The 26680-nt window shown below is 50.7% G+C and overlaps 1 long non-coding RNA gene across 3 annotated transcripts; it reads right to left on the bottom strand.

Annotated features, from left to right (window-relative positions):
* Window positions 1-780: 780 nt before the first annotated feature.
* Window positions 781-17417, bottom strand: LOC147096298 (uncharacterized). Of its 3 annotated transcripts, none has more exons than XR_015074609.1 (4): window positions 17270-17417; window positions 6802-6893; window positions 1969-2315; window positions 781-1147 (listed from the first exon to the last, which is right to left on the bottom strand). It is a non-coding gene; the product is annotated as an uncharacterized LOC147096298 (long non-coding RNA). The 3 variants fall into 3 exon arrangements; XR_015074608.1 differs by lacking the exon at window positions 17270-17417 and adding an exon at window positions 16150-16497; XR_015074610.1 differs by lacking the exon at window positions 17270-17417 and adding an exon at window positions 16165-16497.
* Between the last annotated feature and the right edge of the window lie 9263 nt (window positions 17418-26680).

Genomic DNA, 26680 nt, shown 5'->3' with positions numbered 1-26680 from the left:
GGGCTAAATGACAATGTAAGAAATCATGTAAGGGCTCTGAAACCTCCCATGTAAGGATGGCCTAGAAAATCAAGGCAATTTCCTTTGTTATACTTCCTGTTTATGGTGAAAAATATGTTTTGCAAAGAAAATCGCGAATATGAATAACTGTCCGTCAATCAGCTGCGAAAATAATACTGGGGCTTTGAAAAGTAAATGGCGTTCCCCTTGTGATAACAAAGGGAGCGAGATGGCCAAATAAAAACAATGGAACTGGTCAGGAACGTTGAAGTAGCTGCAAGAAGCATTTCCATTGGATAGGAGGGCGAAGGCCAGGAGGAAATGTGATCCCACATGACTTTGATTAAAGAGTGGAATCTAGACAGCAGGTGGGTGATATACAAGAACCAGGTAACATTAGCAAGGGTAAACTAGGGGCCAAAAGATGGGAACATCTACAGTAAGCTGTATAGACGGGAATGCTGAATGTATTAGGAACAAGCAATTCTGAAACGAGTCTACTGTAGCACTCGGGAACTACAGTGTTGTGGGAATATTATAAACATGGCTGACTGCAGAGGATGGTGCACAGGAACAGGAGGAGGCCATTCAGCCCTTCGAGCCTGTTCCACCATTCAGTTCGATCATGGCTGATCTGTACCTCAACTGCATTTACCCGCCTTTGCTCCATATCCCTCGATGCCCTTAACCAACAGAAATCTACCCATCTCAGTCTTGGAAATTTTGAATTGTTTGATCCTGGCATCCACAGTCTTTTGAAAGAAGTCACACAACACCAGGTTATAGTCCAACAGCTTTATTTGAAATCACAAGCTTTCGGAGCGCTGCTCCTTCGTCAGGTGAAGTGAAGAGTTGCATACAGACACAGTATATATAGTCAGAGAGTTCTGCCAGATGATTACAGGTAATCTTTCTAACTGCCCTTTATCACACCTCGGCAGAGAAATAATCACAGCAATCACAGGTGTGAATGGTGTCCAAACAGGTCAGTCAGGAAACCATTACATCAAAGAACAATGAGGTGGGGTCAAACGTTGCAGATGCTGGGGTCTGTATGAAAAACAAAAAACGATTTTTTTTGCTGGGAATCACAGCAGGTCCGGCCGCATCTTTTGAGGGAGAAAGTTCCAGATTTCCACAACCCTTTCTGTGAATGAATAAAAAAAGTATTAAGGCACAATAGAGTAGGCAGGAAGGATGTGATGCAGCCTTGGATGTCAAAGACACCTAGGAGATTAAAGCTGTTCATCCTGTGAAAGAGCGGTTCAATTTATTCCCACACCCCAGCCTTTTCCCCAGAACCCTGAAAATTAGTCTCTTCAAGTCCATGTCCAATTGCCTGTTGAAAGTTCCTATGGAATCTGCTTCCACCACCCTTTCAGGTTCCAAATCTTAACAACCCTTTGTGAAAAAATATCTCCACATTTCCCCTCTAGTTCTCGTGCCAATTATTTTAAATCTATGACCTCTGGCTACCAATCCACCCGCCAGAAGAAACAGTTTCTCCCTGTTTGCTCAATCAAAACCCCTCAGAATTTTGAATACCTCTATTAGGTGTCGCCTTAACCTTCTCTGCTCGAAGGAGAACAATCCCAGCTTCTGCAATCTCTCCACATAACTGAAGTTCCTCATTCCTACTATCATCCTAGTAAACCTTCTTACCCTCACCCTTACATCCTTCCTAAAGTGTGGTTCCCAGAATTCTACACAATACTCCAGCTGAGGCCTAACCAGTGATTTGTAAAGGTTTAGCATGACTTCCGTGTTTTGAATTCAATGCCCCCATTTACAAAGCCAAGTATCCCACAAGCTTTCTTGACGGCCTTATCAACTTGCCCAACCACCTTCAGAGATTTGTGAACGTGCCCCCCAGGTCCCTCTGTGCTTCCACAACCCTCACAATAGAACCATTTAGATTATACTGCCTCTCCATGTTGTTCCTCCCAAAGTGCACCACTTCACACTTACTGCATTCAATTGTATCGCTCATGTGTCTGCCCATTTCACCAGTCTGCCTTTGTCCTCCTGAAGTCTGCTCCTATCCTGCTCACTGTTCACTACGTTGCCAAGTTTTGTATCATCCGCAAACTTCAAAATTGTACTTTCTACACCCGAGTTCAGGTTATTTATATACAAGGAAAGCTCATCGTGAATTGTCTCGGATTTCCCACAGATTTGTCTCCATTCTGAATAATATCTAATATCATCCTTTTCCTCATTCAATTCTTCGACAAAATTCCACTCTTTTCATCCAAAATATAGCGCGATTTAGAAAATTCAGAGTCGATGAGGTTCTGCGATTGGTTCGACTGTTCCTGTGAAGACAAAAAAAAGAGTTTGTTAAAGAAGGAAGCAAAACTATCGCAGGTCACAAGCACATTGATCACCATGCTTAATAAACACTGAGCCACGCTGCTGAAAATGCACAGGGATAGAGTTCTGTTATCCGGGCATGGGGTGCATCACACGCTACCTGTACAGGTGCAGCCCACAACAGCCCACTGAGAATTCACCTTCATTTCACAGATGCTCTCTTGTTGCTTAAACTAAAAGTCTTCAAAAATGGTTTTCTTCTGCTCCTGGAATTGAAACAGCTCCAGTATATCGACAGAAATTGTCAACATCCATTTATATAGCGCCTTTAATGGAGTAAAACGTCCCAAGGTGCTTCACAGGAGTAGTACAAGACAAAAAAAAATTGACACCGATACATATAAGGAGAATGTAGGGCAGGTGACCAAAAGCTTGGTCAAAGAGGAAGGTTTTAAGGAGCGTCTTAAAGGAGGAAGGAGAATTAGCGAGGCAGAGGGGTTTAGGCAGGGAATTCCAGAGCTTAGGGCCTCGGCAACAGAAGGCACGGCCACCAATGGTTGAGCAATTATAATCAGGGATGCTCAAGAGGGCAGAATTAGAGGAGTGCAGATATCTCGGGGGTTGTGGGGCTGGAGGAGATTACAGAGATAGGGAGAGGGGAGGCGTGGAGGGATTTGAAAACAAGGATGAGAGTTTTGAAATCGAGGCGTGCTTAACTGGGAGCCAATGCAGGTCAGCGAGCACAGGGGAGATGGGCGAACGGGTCTTGGTGTGAGTGAGGATAAAGTTCAAGTCTATACGAGGTGGAAGATGGGAGGCCAGCCAGGAGTGCGTTGGAGTCATCAAATCGAGAATGAACAAAGTCATGGATGAGGGTTTCAGCAGCGGATGAGCTGAGGGAAGGGCGGAGACGGGCGAAGTTACGGAGGTGCAAATAGGTGGTCTTTGATATGCTGCGATATGTGGTCGGAAGCTCATTTCAGGGTCAAATATGACACCAAGGTTGCGAACAGTGTGGTTCAGCCTCAGACAGATGTAAGGGAGAGGGATGGAGTCAGTGGCTAGGGAACGGAGTCTGTGGTGGAGACCGAAAACAATGGCTTCAGTCTTCCCAATATTTAATTGGAGAAAATTTTTGCTCATCACAAACTGTATGTCGGAGGAGCAGTCTGAGAATTTAGAGACCGTGGCGGGGTTGAGAGAAGAGGTAGTGAGGTAGAGCTGGGTGTCGTCAGCGTACATGTGGAAACTGACGTCTGGTGGTGGTGAAAAGCGCTGTATAAATGTAAGTCTTTATGTTCATTAGGGCCCATCACCACTTTATGCTTTGCGCAGTGTTGCCAAGGTAAAAAAGCTCTTGCAAGACAGAGCACTATTTTTAAACCGTATACAGAGGAAATGACTCCTCGGTGCGGGGAAACGACCACACTCACCATTTATAAAAATATAGATGCAGACACAAAGGTCAAGCCTGCGGCAGGTGTAATCTTTGCCCGGCAGCCAGCATGCTCGGTTAAAATAAAGCTGCAGGCTTTGAAATGGGCCTACCAAGGGAAAAATTCCAGCTTGAACCAATTTCCCAATACAAATTAAATGAGATTTAATGAGCTCGGGGGAGGAGGAAAGACTGCGCAAGTGGTAGAGCATTGATTCAGTGACATGGTTTAGCTCACCACGCTGGAGTAAGTATTTAATACCAGACAAAAACATCAGCAAAAAAAGGCTCACATACAAGTTTAACTTGCTTGGCAAAGTGCTCGCAAATGAGACACGTGTTCCTTCTGAAATCGGGACAGAAATACAGTACTACGCATCACCTCACACTTGTACAGAGCTGCTTTTGAAATGGGTTTTGCACATCTCCCTACTACAGAGTTAGTGTAGAATTACAGCACACAAACAGGCCGTTCGGTCCAACTGCTCCGTGCCAGTGTTTATGCCCTACACGAGCCACCTCCCACCCCATTCGGCATATCCTTCTATTCCTGATGTGTCCTGGCCAATATTTACCCCTTAACCAACACCACCAGAACAGAATATCTGGTCATTTTTCTCTCTGCTGTTTGTGGGAGCTTGCTGTGCGTACGTTTGCCTACATTACACTGACTGCTCTTTAGAAGTACCTCATTGACAATGAAGTGTTTCGGGGGCCCTGAGGGTGTTAAAGGTGCTTCATAAATGCAAGGTATTTCCTTCAATCAACCAAACTGGCAGCCAGGGGAAAATGAGCTGCTTGGTTGGTGGAGGTTATAGGTTGTTGACTTTAATCAGAGAAATCAGAGAAAGTTACAGCACAGAAGGAGGCCATCTTGTCCGTGCCGGTCCACAAAGAGCTATCCAGCCCTAATCCCACTTTCCAGCTCTTGCTCCATAGCCATGTAGGTTGCAGCACTTCAGGTGCATATCCAAGCACTATTTAAATGTGATGAGGGTTTCTGCCTCTACCACCCTTTCAGGCAGGGAGTTCCAGGCCCCCACCACCCTCAGTGAAAACATTGCTCCTCAAATCCCCTCTAAACCTCCGACCAATTACTTTAAATCTATACCCCCTGGTTATCGACCCCTCTGCTCAGGGGAATAGGTCCTTCCTATCCACACTATCTAGGCCCCTCATAATTTTATACACCTCAATTAGGTCTCCGCTCAGCCTCCTCTGTTCCAAAGAAAACAACCCCAGCCTATCCAATCTTTCCTCATAGCGAAAATTCCCCAGCCCAGGCAACATTCTCGTAAATCTCCTCTGCACCCTCTCTAGTCCAATCACATCCTTCCTGTAATGTGGGGACCAGAACTGCACGCAGTATTCTAGCTGTGGCCTAACTAGTGTTTTATACAGTTCAAGTACAACCTCCCTGCTCTTATATTCTGTGCCTCGGCTAATAAAGGCAAGTATCCCGTACGCCTTCTTAACCACCTTATCTACCTGTCCTGCTACCTTCAGGGATCTGTGGACATGCGCTCCAAGGTCCCTCTGATCCTCTGCACTTCTCAGTGCCCTACCATTTATTATGTATTCCCTTGCCTTGCCTTAATGAAAAGACATCGACAAGCTTTGCTGCCTTTTTACTGAAATACTCCTGGATTTCCCTCAGCATTGCACATGGTTTGCAGCACAGAAACAGGCCAACTGGTCGGTGCTGGTGTTTATGCTCCACACGAGCCTCCTCCCACCCCTCTTCATCTCACCCCATCAGCTGATCCTTTCTCTCTCGTGTGTTTATCCAGCTTCCCCTTAAATGCATCGATGCTATTCGCCTCAACCACTCCATGTGGTAGCGAGTTCCACATTCTCACCCCTCTCTGGGTGAAGAAGTAATCCTGTAAAATCTGCCCCTTTACAGAGTGTGACAGGAGGGCGATAATTGCACCAGAACTGCCCCCAACTCCCGCTGTCTATTTTTCTGGATTACCAATTTGTTTTTTTTTTTTTAAAACTCAGAAGGTTGTGGGTTCAAGTCCCGCTCCAGAACCTTGAGCACAAAAGTCTAGGCTGACTCTCGCAGTGCAGTACTGAGGGAGTGCTGCACTGTCGGAGGTGCCTCTTTCGGATGAGACCTTAAACCGAGGCCCCGTCTGCCATCTCAACTGGATGTAAAAGATCCCATGGCACTATTTTGAAGAAGTGCAGGCGGAGTCCTCCCCAGTGTCCTGGCCAATATTTATCCATCGCCCAACATCACAAAAACAGGTTATTTGGTAGCTAACGCGTTGCTGTTTGTGGGAGCTTGCTGTGCACAAATCGGCTCCCATGTTTCCTGCATTACAACCGTGAGTACACTTCAAAAATACTTCCAGATCACTACAACTCGCTGTGTAAAGTTAAAAGTTTCATAAGAACATAAGAAATAGGAGCAGGAGTCGGCTATTTGGCCCTTCGAGCCTGCTCCGCCATTCAATAAGATCATGGCTGATCTTCTACCTCATCTCCACTTTCCTGCACGATCCCCATATCCCTGGATTCCCTTAATATTCAAAAATCTGTCTGGAATATACTCAACGACTGAGCCTCCACAGCCCTCTGGGGTAGAGAATTCCAAAGATTCACCACCCTCTGAGTGAAGAAATTTCTCCTCATCTCAGTCCTAAATGGCCGACCCCTTATTCTGAGACTGTGACCCCTGGTTCTAGACACCCCAGCCAGGGGAAACATTCTCCCTGCATCTACCCTGTCAGCCCTGTAAGAATTTTTTTCTGTTGCTTCATGTCTCCTCTGGTTCTTTATCGAATCACATTAAATCTGGGTCAAACAAAGTGTGACACCGAGCCACATAAGGAGAGATTAGGACAGGTGACCAAAAGCTGGTTGAAGAGGCCGGTTTTAAGGAGTGTCTTAAAGGAGGAGAGAGGTCGAGAGGCTTAGGAGAGAATTGCAGAGCTCAGGGCCTCGGCAGCTGAAGACACGGCTGCGGTTTGTTAATTTAAAAATTATACAATATATCGTGACACTCCAAATAACAGACTTGGCAGGTATGTAATTAGGAGCATTACCTTACAATGGATTCCACATTAGAGCTGCACCATCTGCAGTACATCCTGTCCCCACCAGACAGTACTATGGCTCACTCACTGGTCAGCAGACCCTGTCAGTGCAAACACAATTTCAATCAGTTTCCCCCTCTGTGTAACAATCCACAGACCCCCCCACCCTCCTCCTCGCCCCAGTCCCCCGCTCCTCCTCGCCCCCGTCCCCCCCGCCCCCGTACCCCCCTCCTCCTCGCCCCCGTCACCCCCTCCTCCCCGCCCCCCTCCTCCCCCTCGCCCCAGTCCCCCCTCCTCCTCCTCGCCCCAGTACCCCCTCCTCCTCGCCCCAGTACCCCCTCCTCCTCGCCCCAGTATCCCCCTTCTCCTCGCCCCAGTACCCCCCTCCTCCTCGCCCCAGTCTCCTCCTCCTCCTCACCCCAGTCCCCTCCTCCTCCTTACCCCAGTCCCCTCCTCCTCCTTACCCCAGTCCCCTCCTCCTCCTTACCCCAGTCCCCTCCTCCTCCTTACCCCAGTCCCCTCCTCCTCCTTACCCCAGTCCCCCCTCCTCCTTACCCCAGTCCCCCCTCCTCCCCTCCTCCTTACCCCAGTCCGCCCCTCCTCCTTACCCCAGTCCGCCCCTCCTCCTTACCCCAGTCCCCCCTCCTCCCCTCCTCCTTACCCCAGTCTCCCCCTCCTCCTTACCCCAGTCCCCCCTCCTCCTTACCCCAGTCAATTCAATTCAATTCGCTTTATTGGCATGACAAGTTACATCTTATGTTGCCAAAGCATCGAAAAACATTCATGTTTGTACACAAAAATACAGATCTATCCATACAGTGTATAAACAGATATATCCCTGAGTGTATAAATATACTTTCATATAATTTATATATACTCTTTTCTTATATTTAGTGGTTGTCCCTCTGTTTATGGCAAGCTGTAACATAGTGTGCCGCTAGTGTTACACAATTTCTCTCTTCCCCTAGTAGGTATGGGAGTTTTTGGTCGTCATTCAAATTTCTGAATTCCGGGCATATTTTTGTGAATTTTGGGTAGAAATTCTCCCTTATGCCCTGATATTTTCTACAAGCTGTGAGGAAGTGCATCTCTGTCTCCACCACTCCCTGACTGCAGTGAGAGCATATCCTGTCCTCTCTTGGTAGCCGGGTCTGCCTGTGTCTACCTTTTTTGATCGCCAGGCTATGTTCACTAAGTCTGTACATTGTCAAGGTTTTTCTCAGTTTGCTATCCTTTACCATGGTCAGGTAATCAGCCATGTTGTATTGTCTGTTTAGGGCCAAGTGGCAATTGAGTTTGCTTTGGGTTTTTGTTGTTTCTGCCCAATATGACAGATATTTTTCCTTTTGCTTAGCGACGATTGTGTTGGGTCGAATTCTTTGTGTTACGCTGTCACTGTCCTGGGGCTGGTTATTGTTAGTAGTGACTTCACTGAGTCCCAGGACTAGTTGACTGAGGGTATTCTTCTTTATGGTCCACTCTTGGCATTTCAGGGCTTCGTAATGATAGCATTGGGGGTTGCTCATTTCTAGGTGTTTCCAAAATTTGGTAGCTTTTTTTTGGATAGTGATTATTAATGGATATTGGCCTAGTTCTGCCCTGCATGCATTGTTTACGGTTTTCCTTTGAGTCCGGAGGATACTTTTACAGAATTCTGCATGTAGGATCTCAATTGGGTGTTTGTCCCATTTTGCAAATTCTTGTTGCGTTAGCGGTCCCCACACCTCACTGCCATAGAGTGCAATTGGTTCAATTAATGATTTGAAAATTTTGAGCCAAATGCTAATTGGGATTTCTATTTGGATTGATTTTTTAATGGCATAGAAAGCCCTTCTTGCTTTCTCTTTCAGTTCATTCACAGCCAGTTTGAAATTTCCCGTAGAACTGATTTTTAAGCCCAAGTATGTGTAGTTAGTGGTTTGTTCAATTTTGGTTGTTCCTAGTGTGAAATTTATTTTGGGTCCCTGATGTCTGGATCTTTGCTGGAACACAAGGACTTTGGTTTTTTGGGGATTTATTGTCAGGGCCCAAGTCTGGCAGTACGACTCCAGCAGATCCAGGTTCTGCTGTAGACCCTCCTTAGTTGGTGACAGCAGAACCAGGTCATCTGCATAGAGGAGGAATTTAACCTTGGATTCATATAGGGTGAGGCCGGGTGCTGTAGATTGTTCAAGTAGTTTTGCCAATTCATTTATCTAAATATTAAAGAGTGTCGGTGAGATTGGCGAGCCCTGCGTCACCCCCCCCCCGCCCCTGTGGGAAGTATTTTGTTTGTTTGTCTCCAATTTTAACTGCACATTTGTTGTTTGTATACATTGATTTAATTACATCATATGTTTTTCCCCCTACCCCGCTTTCGATAAGTTTTAGGAATAAACCGTCGTGCCAGATGGAATCGAAAGCCTTCTGGAAATCTATAAAGCATGCGTAGATTTTGCTTTTGTTTTGATGAACGTGTTTGTCAATTAGGGTCTGTAGGGTGAAGATATGATCTGATGTTCTGTAGTTTGGCAGGAATCCAATTTGGCTTTTACTCAAGACATTGTGCTCAAGGAAGTTTATAAGTCTTTTGTTTATGATACTACAGAATACCTTCCCCAGGTTACTGTTTACACAGATGCCTCGATAGTTATTTGGGTCGACTTTGTCCCCACTTTTGTATATGGGCGTTATGAGTCCTTTGTTCCAGATATCAGGGAAGTAACTGACACTCAGAACCAAGTTGAAGAGTTTTAGGATAGCCAGTTTCATTTTATCGTCTGTGTGTTTAATCATCTCGCTTAGTATGCCGTCTGCCCCGCAAGCTTTTCCTGGTCGCAGGTCCTTGAGTTTTCAAAAAGTTCTTTTTCTGTTATTATGGAGTCTAGCGGGTTTTGGTTATCTTTTATGGCCATTTCTAGCTTTTCCAGTTTTTTTGCATATTTGGTGTTGCTCTGGCCTTAGTGTGTTTTTCTGGTATAATTTTTCAAAGTGGTTTTCCCATGTGTCTCCATTTTGAATGGCCAATTCGTCGTGTTGTTTTTTGTGTAATGTATTCCAGTTGTCCCAGAAACAATTGGAATCAATGGATTCCTCAATGGAGCTGAGTGTATTCTTAATATATTGCTCTTTTTTGGTTCTGAGTGTGTTTCTGTATTGTGTTAGTGTCTGACAATAAGTAAAGCGTAATTCCTCGTTTTCTGGATGTCTGTGTTTTTGGTTTGATATTTTTCTAAGTTTTTTCCTCATGTTATGGCAATCTGGGTCAAACCATTTTTCATAGTTTTTTGTTTTGGGTTTGTTCTTGCGAGCTTTCAAGTTTGACCTTATTGCCAAATTATCAAAAATATTGTTTAGGTTATTCACTGCCCGATTTACGCCTTCTTTATTGTGAGTGTATATGTTATCCAGAAAGGTGTCCAAGAGAGCTTGAGTTGATTCATTGCTAATTGCTTTCTGGTATTTTTCCGTGTCGTTTTTGGCCCCTCCTCCTTACCCCAGTCCCCCCCCTCCTCCTCCCCTCCTCCTTACCCCAGTCCGCCCCCTCCTCCTCCTCGCCCCAGACCGCCCCCTCCTCCTCCTCGCCCCAGTCCGCCCCCTCCTCCTCCTCGCCCCAGTCCGCCCCCTCCTCCTCCTCCTCGCCCCAGTCCGCCCCCTCCTCCTCCTCGCCCCAGTCCCCCCCTCCTCCTCCTCGCCCCAGTCCCCCCCCTCCTCCCCCTCGCCCCAGTCCCCCCCCTCCTCCCCCTCGCCCCAGTCCCCCCCCTCCCCCTCGCCCCAGTCCCCCCCTCCCCCTCGCCCCAGTCCCCCCTCCCCCTCGCCCCAGTCCCCCCTCCCCCTCGCCCCAGTCCCCCCCTCCCCCTCGCCCCAGTCCCCCCCTCCCCCTCGCCCCAGTCCCCCCTCCCCCTCGCCCCAGTCCCCCCTCCCCCTCGCCCCAGTCCCCCCCTCCCCCTCGCCCCAGTCCCCCCCTCCCCCTCGCCCCAGTCCCCCCCTCCCCCTCGCCCCAGTCCCCCCCTCCCCCTCGCCCCAGTCCCCCCCTCCCCCTCGCCCCAGTCCCCCCTCCCCCTCGTCCCCCCTCCTCCTCACCACAGTCCCCCCTCCTCCTCACCACAGTCCCCCCTCCTCCTCACCACAGTCCCCCCTCCTCCTCACCACAGTCCCCCCTCCTCCTCACCACAGCCCCCCTCCTCCTCACCACAGCCCCCCTCCTCCTCACCACAGCCCCCCTCCTCCTCACCACAGTCCCCCCTCCTCCTCACCACAGTCCCCCCTCCTCCTCACCACAGTCCCCCCTCCTCCTCACCACAGTCCCCCCTCCTCCTCACCACAGCCCCCCTCCTCCTCACCACAGCCCCCCTCCTCCTCACCACAGTCCCCCCTCCTCCTCACCACAGTCCCCCCTCCTCCTCACCACAGTCCCCCCTCCTCCTCACCACAGTCCCCCCACCTCCTCACCACAGTCCCCCCACCTCCTCACCACAGTCCCCCCCCCCTCCTCACCAGTCTCCCCCCCTCCTCACCACAGTCCCCCCCCCTCCTCACCACAGTCCCCCCCCCCTCCTCACCACAGTCCCCCCACCTCCTCACCACAGTCCCCCCACCTCCTCACCACAGTCCCCCCACCTCCTCACCACAGTCCCCCCACCTCCTCACCACAGTCCCCCCACCTCCTCACCACAGTCCCCCCACCTCCTCACCACAGTCCCCCCACCTCCTCACCACAGTCCCCCCACCTCCTCACCACAGTCCCCCCACCTCCTCACCACAGTCCCCCCACCTCCTCACCACAGTCCCCCCACCTCCTCACCACAGTCCCCCCACCTCCTCACCACAGTCCCCCCACCTCCTCACCACAGTCCCCCCACCTCCTCACCACAGTCCCCCCACCTCCTCACCACAGTCCCCCCACCTCCTCACCACAGTCCCCCCACCTCCTCACCACAGTCCCCCCACCTCCTCACCACAGTCCCCCCACCTCCTCACCACAGTCCCCCCACCTCCTCACCACAGTCCCCCCACCTCCTCACCACAGTCCCCCCACCTCCTCACCACAGTCCCCCCACCTCCTCACCACAGTCCCCCCACCTCCTCACCACAGTCCCCCCACCTCCTCACCACAGTCCCCCCACCTCCTCACCACAGTCCCCCCACCTCCTCACCACAGTCCCCCCCCCCTCCTCACCACAGTCCCCCCCCCTCCTCACCACAGTCCCCCCCCTCCTCACCACAGTCCCCCCCCTCCTCACCAGTCTCCCCCCCTCTCACCACAGTCCCCCCCCCCTCATAGAGTCATAGAGTTTTACAGCACAGAAAGAGGCCCTTCGGCCCATCGTGTCTGCGCCGCCCATCCATCCCTGTCCAGTCTAATCCCATTTTCCAGCATTTGGTCCATAGCCTTGTATGCAATGGCATTTCAAGTGCTCATCCAAATGCTTCTTGAATGTTGTGAGGGTTCCTGCCTCTACCACCCTTTCAGACATTGAATTCCACATTCCAACCACCCTCTGGGTGAAAAAGTTCCTCCTCAAATCCCCTCTAAATCTCCTGCCCCTTACCCTGAACCTATGCCCCCTTGTTATTGACCCCCCCACTAAGGGGAAAAGTTCCTCTTTATCTACCCTATCTATGCCCCTCATCATTTTGTACACCTCAATCAGGTCCCCCCTCAGCCTTCTCTGCGCCAAGGAAAACAACCCCAGCCTGTCCAGCCTCTCTTCATAGCTGAGGCGCTCCATCCCAGGTAACATCCTGGCGAATCTTCTCTGCACCCTCTCCAAAGCAATCACATCCTTCCTATAGTGAGGCAACCAGAACTGCACACAGTACTCCAGCTGTGGCCTCACCAGCGTTTTGTACAGCTCCATCATAACCTCCCTGCTCTTATATTCTATGCCTCGGCTAATGAAGGCAAGTATCCCATATGCTTTTAACCACCTTATCTACCTGCTCCGCTGCCTTCAGGGATCTATGTACATGTACACCAAGGTCCCTCTGACCCTCTGTACTTCCTAGGGTCCTACCACTCATTGTGTATTCCCTTGCCTTATTTGTCCGTCCAAAATGCATCACCTCGCACTTTTCAGGGTTAAATTCCATTTGCCACTTTTCCGCCCATCTGACCAACCCGTTTATATCGTCCTGTAGCCTGAGGCTTTCTTCTTCGCAATTTACCACCCCACCGATTTTTGTGTCATCTGCGAACTTACTGATCATACCTTTTACATTCTCATCCAAATCATTTATGTAGATCACAAACAACAAGGGACCCAGCACCGATCCCTGAGGTACCCCACTGGACACAGGCTTCCAGTCACAAAAGCAACCTTCGACCATCACCCTCTGCCTCCTGCCACTCAGCCAGTTTAGGATCCAACGCGCCAAGGCACCCTGGATCCCATGGGCTCTTACCTTCTTGACCAGTCTCCTATGCGGGACTTTGTCAAAAGCTTTACTGAAGTCCATGTAAACCACATCCACAGCATTTCCCTCATCCACCCCCGTAGTCACCCCCTCGAAAAATTCAATCAGATTTGTCAGACATGATTTACCCTTGACAAAGCCATGCTGACTATCCCCGATTAATCCTTGCCTCTCCAAGCGGAGATTAATTTTGTCCCTCAGAATTTTTTCCAATAATTTCCCCACCACAGATGTTAGACTCACTGGCCTGTAATTCCCTGGTTTATCCCTGCTACCCTTCTTGAATAATGGTACTACGTTAGCTGTTCTCCAGTCCTCTGGTACATCCCCTGTGGCCAGAGAGGTTCTGAAAATTTGTGTCAGAGCCCCTGCAATCTCCTCCTTTGCCTCCCACAGCAGCCTGGGATACATCTCGTCCGGGCCTGGGGATTTATCCACTTTTTGGCCTGCTAAAACCGCTAGCACCTCCTCCCTCTCGATGCTAATATGTTCAAGTATGTCACAGTCCCCTTGCCCGATTTCTATGTCTGCATCGTCTTTCTCCATAGTGAACACAGATGCAAAAAATTCATTTAAAACCCCGCCTACATCCTCTGGCTCTACACACAGATTGCCACTTTGGTCCCTAATGGGCCCTACCCTTTCCCTGGTTATCCTCTTGCCCTTAATATACTTATAAAACATCTTAGGATTTTCCTTTATTTTGCTCGCCAGTGTTATTTCATGGCCCCTCCTCGCCCTCCTAATTTCTTTTTTAAGTATGCCCCTGCACTTTTTATACTCTAGGGCTTCTTCCATCTTTAGTCTTTTGTAACTGCCAAAAGCCCCCCTTTTATTTCTAATGCATTTTTGTATATCCCTTGTCATCCAAGGTTCCCTTTGCTTGTTGGTCCCACCCTTGACCTTTACAGGAACATGTTGGCGTTGTACTCTCTCTATTTCCCTTCTGAAAGTCTCCCACTGTTTTGATGTGGATTTTCCTATAAGTAGCTGCTCCCAGTCCACTTTGGCCAGATCCTGCCTTATCATATTAAAATCGGCCTTCCCCCAATTTAGAACCCTTATTTCCGGGCCGTCTTTGTCTTTTTCCATGACCACCTTAAATCTCACCGAATTATGGTCACTGTCGCCAAAATGCTCTCCTACTGACACTTCCACCACTTGCCCGGCTACATTCCCCAGAATTAGGTCCAGTACCGCCCCCTCTCTTGTAGGACTTTCTACATGTTGGCTCAAAAAGCTCTCCTGGATGCACTTTAAGAATTCTGCACCCTCTAAGCCTTTCACACTCTGACTGTCCCAATTTATATTGGGGAAGTTGAAATCCCCCACTATTTTTACCCTATTATTTTCGCACTTTTCTGAGATTTGCCTACATATCTGTTCCTCTATCTCCCCCTGACTGTTTGGGGGCCTATAGTACACTCCCAGCAAAGTGCTTGCCCCCTTTTTGTTTTTAAGTTCTACCCATATGGCCTCATTAGAGGAACCCGCTAATATATCATCCCTCCTGACAGCAGTAATTGACTCCTTAATTAATATTGCAACACCCCCTCCCCTTTTACACCCCCCTCTGTCTCGCCTGAAGATTCTATACCCCGGAATATTGAGCTGCCAGTCCTGACCCTCCCTCAACCATGTCTCCGTGATAGCAACAATATCGTACTCCCATGTGTTCAACAACAACTTCAGTTCATCCACCTTATTTGCAAGACTCCTTGCATTAAAATAAATGCCTTCCAGCCCTGCCATATTCCCTTTTGCCTTCACATATTTGCTCTGCCTTCCCAGCTGACTTGTTTTTCCCTCTGTATTTGGCTGTAAATCACCCCCTACTATAGCTCCACTCTGTACCCCAACCCCCTGCCAAGTTAGTTTAAACACTCCCCAGCAGTGCTAGCAAACCTCCCCGCAAGGATATTGGTTCCCCTCTGGTTTAGGTGTAAACCGTCTGACTTGTACAAGTCCCACCTTTCCCAGAAGCAGACCCAGTGATCCAGGAAACTAAAGCCCTTCCCCCTGCACCATCCCTTTAGCCACGCATTCATCTGTTCTATCTTCCTATTCCTATACTTACTAGCACGTGGCACCGGGAGTAATCCAGAGATTACAACCTTTGAGGTCCTGCTCTTTAATCCTTCACCTAGCTCCCTAAATTCTTGCTGCAGGACCTCATCCCTCTTTTTACCTATGTCGTTGGTACCAATGTGGACCACGACCACTGGCTGTTCACCCTCCCCCTCCAGAATGCCCTGCAGCCGCTCAGTGACATCCTTGACCCTGGCACCAGGGAGGCAACAAACCATCCTGGATTCACGTCTACGGCCACAGAAACGCCTATCTGTTCCCCTTACTATAGAATCCCCTACCACTATTGCTCTCCCACTCTTTTTCCCCCCTTCCTGGGCAGCAGGAGCACCCCCAGTGCCAGGAAGCTGGCTGCTGCTGCCTTCCCCTGGTGAGTCATCCCCCTTAACAGTATCCAAAGCGGTATACTTGTTTGAAAGGGGGATGTCTGCGGGGGTTCCCTGCACTACCTGCCTGCCTTTGTTGCTCCGCCTGATGGTCACCCCCTGTGCTGCCCTACCCTGAGGCGTGAACAACTCGCTAAACGTGCTATCCACGAGCCTCTCAGCATCGCGCATGCTCCAAAATTCATCCACCCGCAGCTCGAGCGCCACAATGCGGTCTACAAGTAGCTGCAGCTGGATGCATTTCCCGCACACATGGTCGTCAGGGACACTGGCAGCATCCCTGACTTCCCACATAGAGCAGGAGGAGCAGAACACGGGTCTGAACTCTCCTGCCATGACTTACTCCTTTAATTAATTTTTCAAATTTATTCAATACCCCAGTTACAGGTATGCTCTAGGGCGCTTTATTTACCAACTATCCCCACTACACCACAGAATTTTAACACCACAGAATTCAAGCTTGTATTGAAAAAAGAAAAATACTCACCAACCAATCACCTACCTGCTCCCTGGTGATGTCACACACTGATTACTTTTTACCTCTCTCCCCGCTGCTGAGTTGGTCTGGCCTCGCTGGTGCCTCCGGTTTTTATACCGGTCTCACCACGCTGCTCCCGCTGGTCCCGACTGGTCTCGGGCCTCGCTGCTCTCCGGTTTTTATACCGGGCTCCTCACCACGCTGCTCCCGCTGGTCCCGGGCCTCGCTGCTCTCTCGGTTTTTATACCGGGCTCCTCACCACGCTGCTCCCGCTGGTCCCGGGCCTCGCTGCTCTCCGGTTTTTATACCGGGCTCCTCACCACGCTGCTCCCGCTGGTCCCGACTGGTCTCGGGCCTCCCCTCCTCACCACAGTCCACCCCCCCCTCCTCACCCCAGTCCCCCCCTCACTCCAGTCCCCCCCCCCTCCCCTCCTCACCCCAGGTCCCCCCCCCTCCTCACCCCAGGTCCCCCCCCCCTCCTCACCCCAGGTCCCCCCCCCCTCCTCACCCCAGGTCTCCCCCCCCTCCTCACCCCAGGTCTCCCCCCCCTCCTCACCCCAGGTCTCCCCCCCCCTCCTCACCCCAGGTCTCCCCCCCCCTCCTCACCCCAGGTCCCCCCCCCTCCTCACCCCAGGTCCCCCCCCCCATCCTCACCCCAGTCCCCCCCCCCATCCTCACCCCAGTCCCCCCCCCCATCCTCACCCCAGTCCCCTCCTTCTTACCCCAGTCCCCACCTCCCCCTCCTTACCCCAGTCCCCACCTCCCCCTCCTTAACCCAGTCCCCCCCTCCCCACCCCAGGTCCCCCCCCCCCAGTCCCCTCCTTCTTACCCCAGTCCCCACCTCCCTAACCCAGTCCCCACCTCCCCCTCCTTAACCCAGTCCCCACCTCCCCCTCCTTAACCCAGTCCCCACCTCCCCCTCCCCACCCCAGTACCACCCTCCCCCCTCCTTACCCCAGTTCCCCCTCCTCCTTACCCCAGTTCCCCCTCCTCCTTACCCCAGTCCCCCCTGCTTGCCCCAGTCCCCCCCTCCTCCTCCTCCTCCTCCTTACCCCAGTCCCTCCTCCTTACCCCAGTCCTGTCTGGTCAGCAGGTTATCGGTGAAGAAGCGACTGTCCAGCTCGCTCACCAAACAACAAGAATCCAAAGTTTGAAATAAATCCCCGAGTATAAAACCAGGCGGCGGCCGCCGTGAGCCGCTCCAACTGGCCGAGACCAGAGCCCAGCGCGGCGTCACTGCCGCTCGGCCCCAACTCACTGCCCAAGCTCCGAGTCCGAGTCCGACTCCCACTGAGGCCCCGCCCGGGAACCCGCCCCTCTCTCTGAGTGACAGGCGCTCCGGCCAATCCGCTTCCCCCGGGAGAGCCCCGCCCCTCACTCTGAGTGACAGGCGCTCCGGCCAATCTACTTCCACCGAGAGAGCCCCGCCCCGGAAATACGCCCTCTTAGTCTGAGTGACAGGCGCTCCAACCAATCTGCAGCCCCGGGGGGGGGGGCTCCTCACCGGGCCGCCACTGGCCAATCAGCGCCGCCGGGAGGCGGGGTTTGCGGCGATGATTTGGGTTGACAGAGGCTCGCGCTCGGAACTGGCCGGTTGGGTTTAAATATTTATTTTTTAAGGGGCGTCAATCTGTGTCCCTGTGAGTGGGCGAGGTGTCTCCTGCTGCGATGTGCGTGTGTACAATTGGTCAGTGTGGGAGCAATATTTGTTCAGGTTGGGCTGTTTTCTCTCGAAGCCCAGGAGCTAGTCCACGTTCCACGGCCCGGGGCCCACTTCTCCCTGTCCCGGGTCGGCCTATGGCCGCCATGCTCGGCTCCCCTCCTCCCAGTCGGAATTCCTTCCCGCCGAGGAGCTGCCGGCCGATGTGCTCCAACTAGTCAAGATGGCGGCCGTGACGGTCCGGTGCTGAGATCGCGCTCCCTGTTTCGGGCGGCCAGCTCTTGCTGCTCGCTCCCGCAACCGGAGCGAGGTGCTCGGCGAGTCGGGCAGAGGCAGTGCAGCGCCTCGGCTGGAAGGAATTCTGACTGGGAGGAGGGGAGCCGAGCATAGCGGCCATAGGCCGACCCGGGAGAGGGAGAAGTAGGCCCCGGGCCGTGGAACGTGGAGCCGGCGGCGTTGAAGAGGAGGCCGAATTGGAGCATTCACATCCCGACGATGTGTTCGCGGAGTCGGGCAGAGGAGCGCAGCGCTACGAGCAGCAGATTCAACGACAAGCTGCAGCACGTCGGCCGGCGGCTCCATTTCGGGGAACTCGCAGTCCGACTGGGGGGAGGGGAGCCGGGCATGGTGGCCAGAGCAGGAGAAGCAGGCCACCACACGTGGAGCCGGCAACAGTGAGGAGGCGGCCGCGGTGAGGAGGAGGATGGAGCGGCTGAGGGACATCGTGTTCCCACTGCCACGGGAAGCCATTGTATTGACTCTGAACGCGGCGCTATATGTATGGCTGACGCGTCCCTACGGGGAACAAGCATTCCATTGTACTTGTTACATGTGGCAAATAAATCTAATCTGAATCTGAGCTGGAAAGTGGGATTAGGCGGGATGGATCCTTCCGGGCGGCACAGACACGATGTGTCGAAAGGCCTCCTTCTGGGCCATAAATTTTACTGATTCTATTCTCTGATGTGGGATACAGGGCATTCTTCATCTCCGGTATGGTCATAGCAAATCAAACCAAATGTCAATATCTCAGGCAGATATCCAGGCCAAAGCTTGCGGTGTAACAGCGGATATCTTGTAGGCTGCCTGTGAATTTCCTCTGCGGGCAGCGCTCAATGATGGGCTCCAGGGTCTGATTAGGAGCTCCACAGTCACAGGATGGAGATGCTTTAATCTTCCATCTATGGAGAAGGTGGCAGCATCGACCATGAGTGGTTCTGGGGCAGTGGATGGTTGTCCACTGTTTGTGAGGAAGGTTTGATCTTTGGAGCTAAGGCGGGTAAATGGAGTTGAGGTGCTGTAGAAGTGCATTAGCGTAGAAATATATATTCACATATACTCTCATATTAAAATGGAGTCTGCAACTTTCAGAAGGTCAAAATGGCTTCACACAGGGAAACAGGCAGGTCCATATTAGGAAGCGGTGGAAGGAAAATGATATGACTGTCTTCAGCTTGCAGGCTAGGCAGTTCTACAAACAAGATAAGCATGGTAGAACAAAAGCATGATTACCGAAGGACATTTACTGTAAACATTGTATGAATGTCCAGAACCAAAATGAGAGACAAACTGTCTCCATTGTATAAGATTAGTTAACTTTATCCAAAGGTATTCCTGCATCATGACTATTGATTATCTGTTGGCTAACCATATCTTAAGACACTGAGGCTCCGCTGACCCTCTAGTCATCTTCTTGTTGACCTTAAACATTCCTTACTCATTCCTTTCTTAGATGTTTACTTCGTTATTAATTATGTCTCACTACCATACCATGTGATAACAGGTTTTGATCTTTGTGTATAAAAAGAGGTGTTTTTGTCCATGTATTCGGAGAAGTCACGATAGCCTTTGCCTACGTGAAGCTCCCCTTGCTAGCAAGTAGATTAAATAAAGTCTGCCTTTGTCGATCACTTTGTTTCACAGAGTCTTATTGAACAGTCGAAACTTCGACAGTGCAGATCAGCCCCGATCTCATTGAAACATAGAAACATAGAGATAGGAACAGGAGTAGGCCATTCGGCCCTTCGAGCCTGCTCCGCCATTCAATGAGATCATGGCTGATCTTCGTCTGAGATCATAGCTGATCTCACCAGTTCAGGACCCCGTCCCCGCCTTTTCTCCGTAACCCTTAATCCCCTTAGCCTTCAGAAATATATCCAATTCTCTCTTGAAAATATTTATTGAATTAGCCTTCACAGCCCTCTGTGGCAGGGAATTCCACAGGCTCACCACTCTTTGAGTGAAGAAATTCTTCCTCATCTCTGTTTTAAATGATTTGCCCGCTATTTTTAGACTGTGGCCCCTGGTCCTGTGCTCCCCGGCCATTGGAAACATTCTCTCTGAATTCAGCCTGTCCAGGCCTGCCATAATTTTATATGTTTCGATGAGATCCCCTCTCAATCTTCTAAACTCCAGTGAGTACAAGCCCAAACTATTTAATCTCTCTTCGTAGGTCATTCCCGCCATTCCAGGTATCAGCCTGGTGAATCGCCGTTGCACTCTTTCCATGGCAAGAACATCCTTCCGCAGATGGGGCGACCAAAACTGTACACAATACTCCAGATGCGGTCTCACCAGCACCTTGTACAGCTGTAGTAAGGTATCCCTATTCCTATACTCGAACCCCCTTGATATGAAGGCCAACATACCATTTGCCTTCTTGATCGCCTGTTGCACCTGCATGCTCTCCTTCAGTGACTGGTGCACAAGAACACCCAGGTCCCTCTGCACTTCCCCATCTCCCAATCTATTGCCATTTAGATAATAATCTACCCTCCTGTTTTTACCCCCAAAGTGGATAACCTCGCATTTATCCACATTATAGTGCATCTGCCACGTATCTGCCCATTCCCCCAACCTGTCCAAATCGCACTGTAGCCTCCTGACATCCTCATCAGAGCCCACCCCTCCTCCTAGTTTAGTGTCGTCAGCGAATTTGGAAATATTGCATCCAATTCCCTGATCCAGATCATTTATATATATTGTGAACAGCTGGGGTCCCAGGACAGATCCTTGCGGCACCCCGCTGGTCACTGCCTGCCACTCCGAAAACGAGCCGTTTATTCCAACTCTCTGTTTTCTATCCGCCAGCCAGTTCTCTATCCACGTTAATACTTTGCCCCCAATCCCATGAGCCTTAATTTTACATGATAATCTTTTGTGTGGAACCTTATCGAAGGCTTTCTGGAAGTCAAGGTACACCACATCCACTGGCTCTCCCCCATCTATTTTACCAGTTACTTCCTCAAAAAATTCCAGCAGATTAGTCAAACACGATTTACCCTTTGTAAATCCATGTTGACTCTGTCCGATCCTTTCCCCATTTGTCAAGTGCTCCGCTATTTTATCCTTAATAATGGACTCTAGCATTTTGCCCACAACCGATGTAAGGCTTACTGGTCTATAATTCCCTGCTTTCTCTCTACCCCCCTTTTTAAATATTGGGGTAACATTAGCTACCCTCCAATCCACGGGTACTGTTCCCGAGTCAATGGAGTTCCGGAAGATGATCCTTAGAGCATCTGCTATCTCCAGGGCCACCTCCTTAAGTACCCTAGGATGTAGTTTATCAGGCCCCGGGGATTTGTCGGCCTTCAGTCCCCTCAACTTACCCAACACCATATCCCTAGAGATACTAATTTCTGTCAGCTCCTCCCTCTCATTAGTCCCTATGTTTGCCGATATTCCTGGGAGGTTATTTGTGTCCTCCTTTGTGAATACAGAACCAAAGTATGAGTTTAATTGGTCTGCCATTTCCTTATTCTCCATTATATATTCTCCCGAATCGGACTGCAAGGGACCGACTTGGGATTTTACCAGTCTTTTCCTCCTGATATACCGATAAAAGCTTTTGCAGTCTGTCTTTATGTTTGCTGCAAGTTTACTTTCGTATTCTATTTTCCCCTTCCTGATTAATCCCTTTGTCCTCTTTTGCTGTATCTTGTACTGCCCCCAATCTTCCGGTCTGGTGCTTTTTTTTGCCAGTTGATATGCCCTTTTTTTTGATTTTATGCTGTCCCTAATTTCCCTCGTTATCCACGGTTGAGTCACCTTTTTAGGTTTATTTTTATGCCAAACCGGTATAAACATGTTCTGGAATTCTTCCATTCTATCTTTGAATGCTTGCCATTGTCTCTCCACTGTCAATCCCCCCAGAAACACCACCCAATCAATCTTACCCAATTCCCGTCTCATACCCTCGTAATTCCCTTTATTTAAGTTCTGGACCTTAGTCTCGGATTCAATTTCCTCACTCTCCATCTCGACTGAGAGCTCGATCATATTATGATCGCTCTGACCCAAGGGGCCTCGTACAAGAAGATTGCTGATAAGTCCCTTCTCATTGCACAATACCCAGTCTAAAATGGCCTGATCTCGAGTCGGCTCCTCGACATATTGGTCCAGATAACCGTCCCGAAAACATTCCAGGAATTCCTCCTCCTCAGAATTTTTACTAATTTGGGTAGTCCAATCAATATGTAAATTAAAGTCACCCATGATGACAGCTGTGCTCTTATCGCACGCTTCTCTAATTTCCCTTTTTATGCCTTCCCTCACCTCCATATTACTATTTGGAGGCCTATATATCACACCCACTAACGTTTTCCTCCCCTTGCTATTTCTCATTTCTACCCATACAGATTCCGTTTCATCCGAGTTAATATCCTTCCTTTCCATTGCATTAATCCCCTCCTTTACCAGCAATGCTACCCCACCTCCCCTACCTTTTTGCCGATCCTTCCTAAATATTGTATATCCCTGGATGTTAAGTTCCCAGCCTTGCCCACCCTGCAGCCACGTTTCTGTAATCCCAATCAAATCATACTTGTTTACCTCTATTTCCACAACTAATTCATCCACCTTGTTCCTAATGCTTCTAGCATTAAGATACAAAGCCTTCAGGCTTGCTTTTTTCACACTCTCATTATGAATTAGTTTGGCCCTTTGTGTTTCTCTCCTTTGCTTATTGCTTCTCACCTTTCTACCATCTATTTCTGACTTCATATGACTTCCCTCTTTTCCACTACCTAGGTTCCCATCCCCCTGCCAAATTAGTTTAAATCCTCCCGAACCGCCCTAGAAAATATTACCCCGAGGACATCGGCTCCCTCACAGTTCAGGTGTAGACCGTCCCCTTGGTACAGGTCACTCCTCCCCAAGAACTGGTTCCAATGCCTCAAGAATTTAAATCCCTCTCCCTTGCACCACTGCTCAAGCCACGTATTTAGCTTATCTATCTTACTCTCTCTAAACTTATTAGCTCGTGGCACTGGTAGCAATCCAGAGATTACTACCTTTGAGGTCCTACTTTTCAATTTAGCTCCTAACTCCCTAAATTCAGCTTGTAGGACCTCCTCCCTCTTTTTACCTACATCGTTGGTACCTACATGTACCACGACAACTGGCTGATCCCCCTCCCCCTTCAGAATGCTCTGCACCCGCTCCGAGACATCCTTGACCCTTGCACCAGGGAGGCAACATACCATCTTGGAGTCTCGGTCTCGGCCACAGAAACTCCTATCTATCCCCCTTACAATTGAATCCCCTATCACTATAGCCCTATCCCTCTTTTTCCCACCCTTCTGTGCAGCAGAGCCAGTCATGGTGCCCTGAACCTGGCTGCTGGTGCCTTCCCCTGATAAGTCATCTCCCCCAACAGTACCCAAAACGGTAAACCTGTTTTGGAGGGAGATGACCGCAGGTGACTCCTGCACTACCTTCCTGCCTTTACCCTGCCTTTTGGTCACCCATTTACTGTCTGAGCTAGCCTTTACCTGCGGTGTGACCAACTCACTGAATGTGCTATCCACAACATCCTCAGCATCGCGTATGCTCCAGAGTGAGTCCATTCGCAGCTCCAGCGCTGCCATGCGGTCCGCTAGGAGCTGCAGCTGGACACACTTCCTGCACACATAGTTGTCAGGGACAGTGTCCCTGATTTCCCACATGGCACAGGAGGAGCATGACACGGGTCTGAGCTGCCCTTCCATGACTTAACCCTTACAATACCTTTTTATTTACTACGATTTAGCTTAATTATTGAATTCTACTTAGAATAAGTTTGTGAAAGTACTCACCAACCAGTCACCTACCTGTTTTCTGGTGTTGTATTTTCACTGCCGCCTTCTGTCCTGGAACCTTTTCCACCTAGGTTAGGCTCCTGAAATAAAATAAATTGAACCTACCTTTTCAACTTCCCCTAACCCCTAAAAGGTTAGAGGAGGTGGAAGGGTGGGAGACACTACACTGGAGTGTTTCGGGTTTAGCAACAGCTCCACCTATATAAGAGTTACTGGCCTCCTGCTCTCCCGACTGCACCAGCTGCTCCCTGGTGACGTCACACACTGATTACTATTTACCCCTCTCCTCTGCTGTTGATTTGGTACGCCTCGCAACTGCCGCCGGTTTTTAAGCCGGCCTCCTCCTCGCTGCTCTCTGCTGCTCTCTGCTGCTCCGAGTGGTCGGGCCTCGCAACTGCCGCCGGTTTTTAAGCCGGCCTCCTCCTCGCTGCTCTCTGCAGGCCTCGGTGCTCGCGCCGATTTTTCTACCGGGCTCCTCCTCGCCTCACTGCTCCCTGGAACTGGTCGGGCCTCGGTGCTCGCGCCGGTTTTTCTCCCGGCTCCTCCTCGCCTCACTGCTCCCTGGAACTGGTCGGGCCTCGGTGCTCGCGCCGGTTTTTATACCGGGCTCCTCCTCGCCTCACTGCTCCCTGGAACTGGTCGGGCCTCGGTGCTCGCGCCGGTTTTTCTACCGGGCTCCTCCTCGCCTCACTGCTCCCTGGAACTGGTCGGGCCTCGGTGCTCGCGCCGGTTTTTCTACCGGGCTCCTCCTCGCCTCACTGCTCCCTGGAACTGGTCGGGCCTCGGTGCTCGCGCCGGTTTTTCTACCGGGCTCCTCCTCGCCTCACTGCTCCCTGGAACTGGTCGGGCCTCGGTGCTCGCGCCGGTTTTTCTACCGGGCTCCTCCTCGCCTCACTGCTCCCTGGAACTGGTCGGGCCTCGGTGCTCGCGCCGGTTTTTATACCGGGCTCCTCCTCGCCTCACTGCTCCCTGGAACTGGTCGGGCCTCGGTGCTCGCGCCGGTTTTTATACCGGGCTCCTCCTCGCCTCACTGCTCCCTGGAACTGGTCGGGCCTCGGTGCTCGCGCCGGTTTTTATACCGGGCTCCTCCTCGCCTCACTGCTCCCTGGAACTGGTCGGGCCTCGGTGCTCGCGCCGGTTTTTATACCGGGCTCCTCCTCGCCTCACTGCTCCCTGGAACTGGTCGGGCCTCGGTGCTCGCGCCGGTTTTTATACCGGGCTCCTCCTCGCCTCACTGCTCCCTGGAACTGGTCGGGCCTCGGTGCTCGCGCCGGTTTTTCTACCGGGCTCCTCCTCGCCTCACTGCTCCCTGGAACTGGTCGGGCCTCGGTGCTCGCGCCGGTTTTTATACCGGGCTCCTCCTCGCCTCACTGCTCCCTGGTGGAAAAACTCTCCAGGGGCTGAATGGCCCCCTCCTGTTCCCACAACTCGCTCAGTCTGCTAATGGGCAGAGGGGCTGCCCTTCAGGTCAGATGTTAATCCAAGGCCGCGTCTGCCTCAAGTGGGTGATTCAGATCCCGCAGCAAAGAGGAGCCGGGGAGTTCTCCCGGTGTCCGGCCCAACATTCCTCCCTCAACCAGCACCGCCAAAGAGAGATTAACTGGTCATTCATCTCATTGGCTCTCTGTGGGATCTTGCTGTGTGTAAAATGACTGCTGCATTTTCCTCACTAACCACGGCTACTGCACTGGCGAGTAACGCATTGCGGGTGCAGTGAGTTTCTGGGCTGGGTTGAGACACTGTTTGATCGCAAGTCTTTCATTGTTACAAAGTGCACCGCCAGCACCTGCTGGCAGGATATCAGTGCTGCAGGAAAGAATTCCCCATTAAAACGGCCCAAGAAGCGGTGACTGTCTCTGAAGGTTCACAAGGACAGTGATGCCCCTGGAGGGGGAGGGGGGAAGGGCCCCATTGGCTCAGAGAATAAATGCCTCCAGGATTTAATGTCCTTCAGGTATATAACAGCCTTGGAGTTGATGGTGTTAGTGGAGGGTTTTGTTTGGTTGATGTGGAAGTTGGCTCTGTGCTTGTGGTTAATGGGGTAGAAATTCGACCTGGTTGTCCCGGTTTGTGGGGGTAAAATGGGCGCAGTGAGGGACAGATTTAGGGACCAATGTCTGGCGCCCAATTGGCTCGCACCATTTTCAGGCCTTCTTGGAGTTCTCCCCAGTGTCCGGGTCAATATTTCACAGAATCACACAGCACAGGAGGAGGTCACTCGGCCCTTCGTGCCTGTGCCAGCTCTTTGAAAGAGCGAAACAATTAACCCCACTCCACTGCCCTTTCCCCACAGCCCTTCTCTAGTCTCTCCACGTAACTGAAGTCCCGCATCCCTGGTACCAGTCCAGTAAACTGTACTTCCCAGAATTGGACACAATACTCCAGCTGGGGCCGAACCAGTGATTTAGGAAGGTTCAGCATAACTTCCTTGCTATTGTAATCTATGACTCTGTTTATAAAGCTCAGGATACTGTCTATTATTTAGCAGCCATCTCACCTTGTCCTGCCACCTTCAAAGATTTCTGTACAAACACCCCCAGGTCTCTCTCTTCCTGCACCCACTTTAAAATTGGACCATTTATGTTATATTGCCTCTCCCCATTCTTCCTACCGAAATGCCTCACATCACACTCTGTTGAATTGCATCTGCCATGTGTCTGCCCATTTCACCAGTCTGTCTATATCCTCCTGAAGTCTATTACTATCCTCCTCACTGTTTACTGCCTGTCCGAGTTTTGTGTCATCTGCAAACTTTGAAATGTTGCCCTTTTATAACCAAGTGAAATTGAGTTAAGATGCA

This window comes from Somniosus microcephalus, unplaced genomic scaffold (genome assembly GCF_052327205.1).
Source record: "Somniosus microcephalus isolate GS21.2 unplaced genomic scaffold, FLI_Smic_1.0 unresolved_chr1, whole genome shotgun sequence".
NCBI lineage: Eukaryota > Metazoa > Chordata > Chondrichthyes > Squaliformes > Somniosidae > Somniosus > Somniosus microcephalus.
The sequence above is the reverse complement of the archived record's forward strand: the minus strand, read 5'-3'. Positions and strand labels throughout refer to the sequence as shown.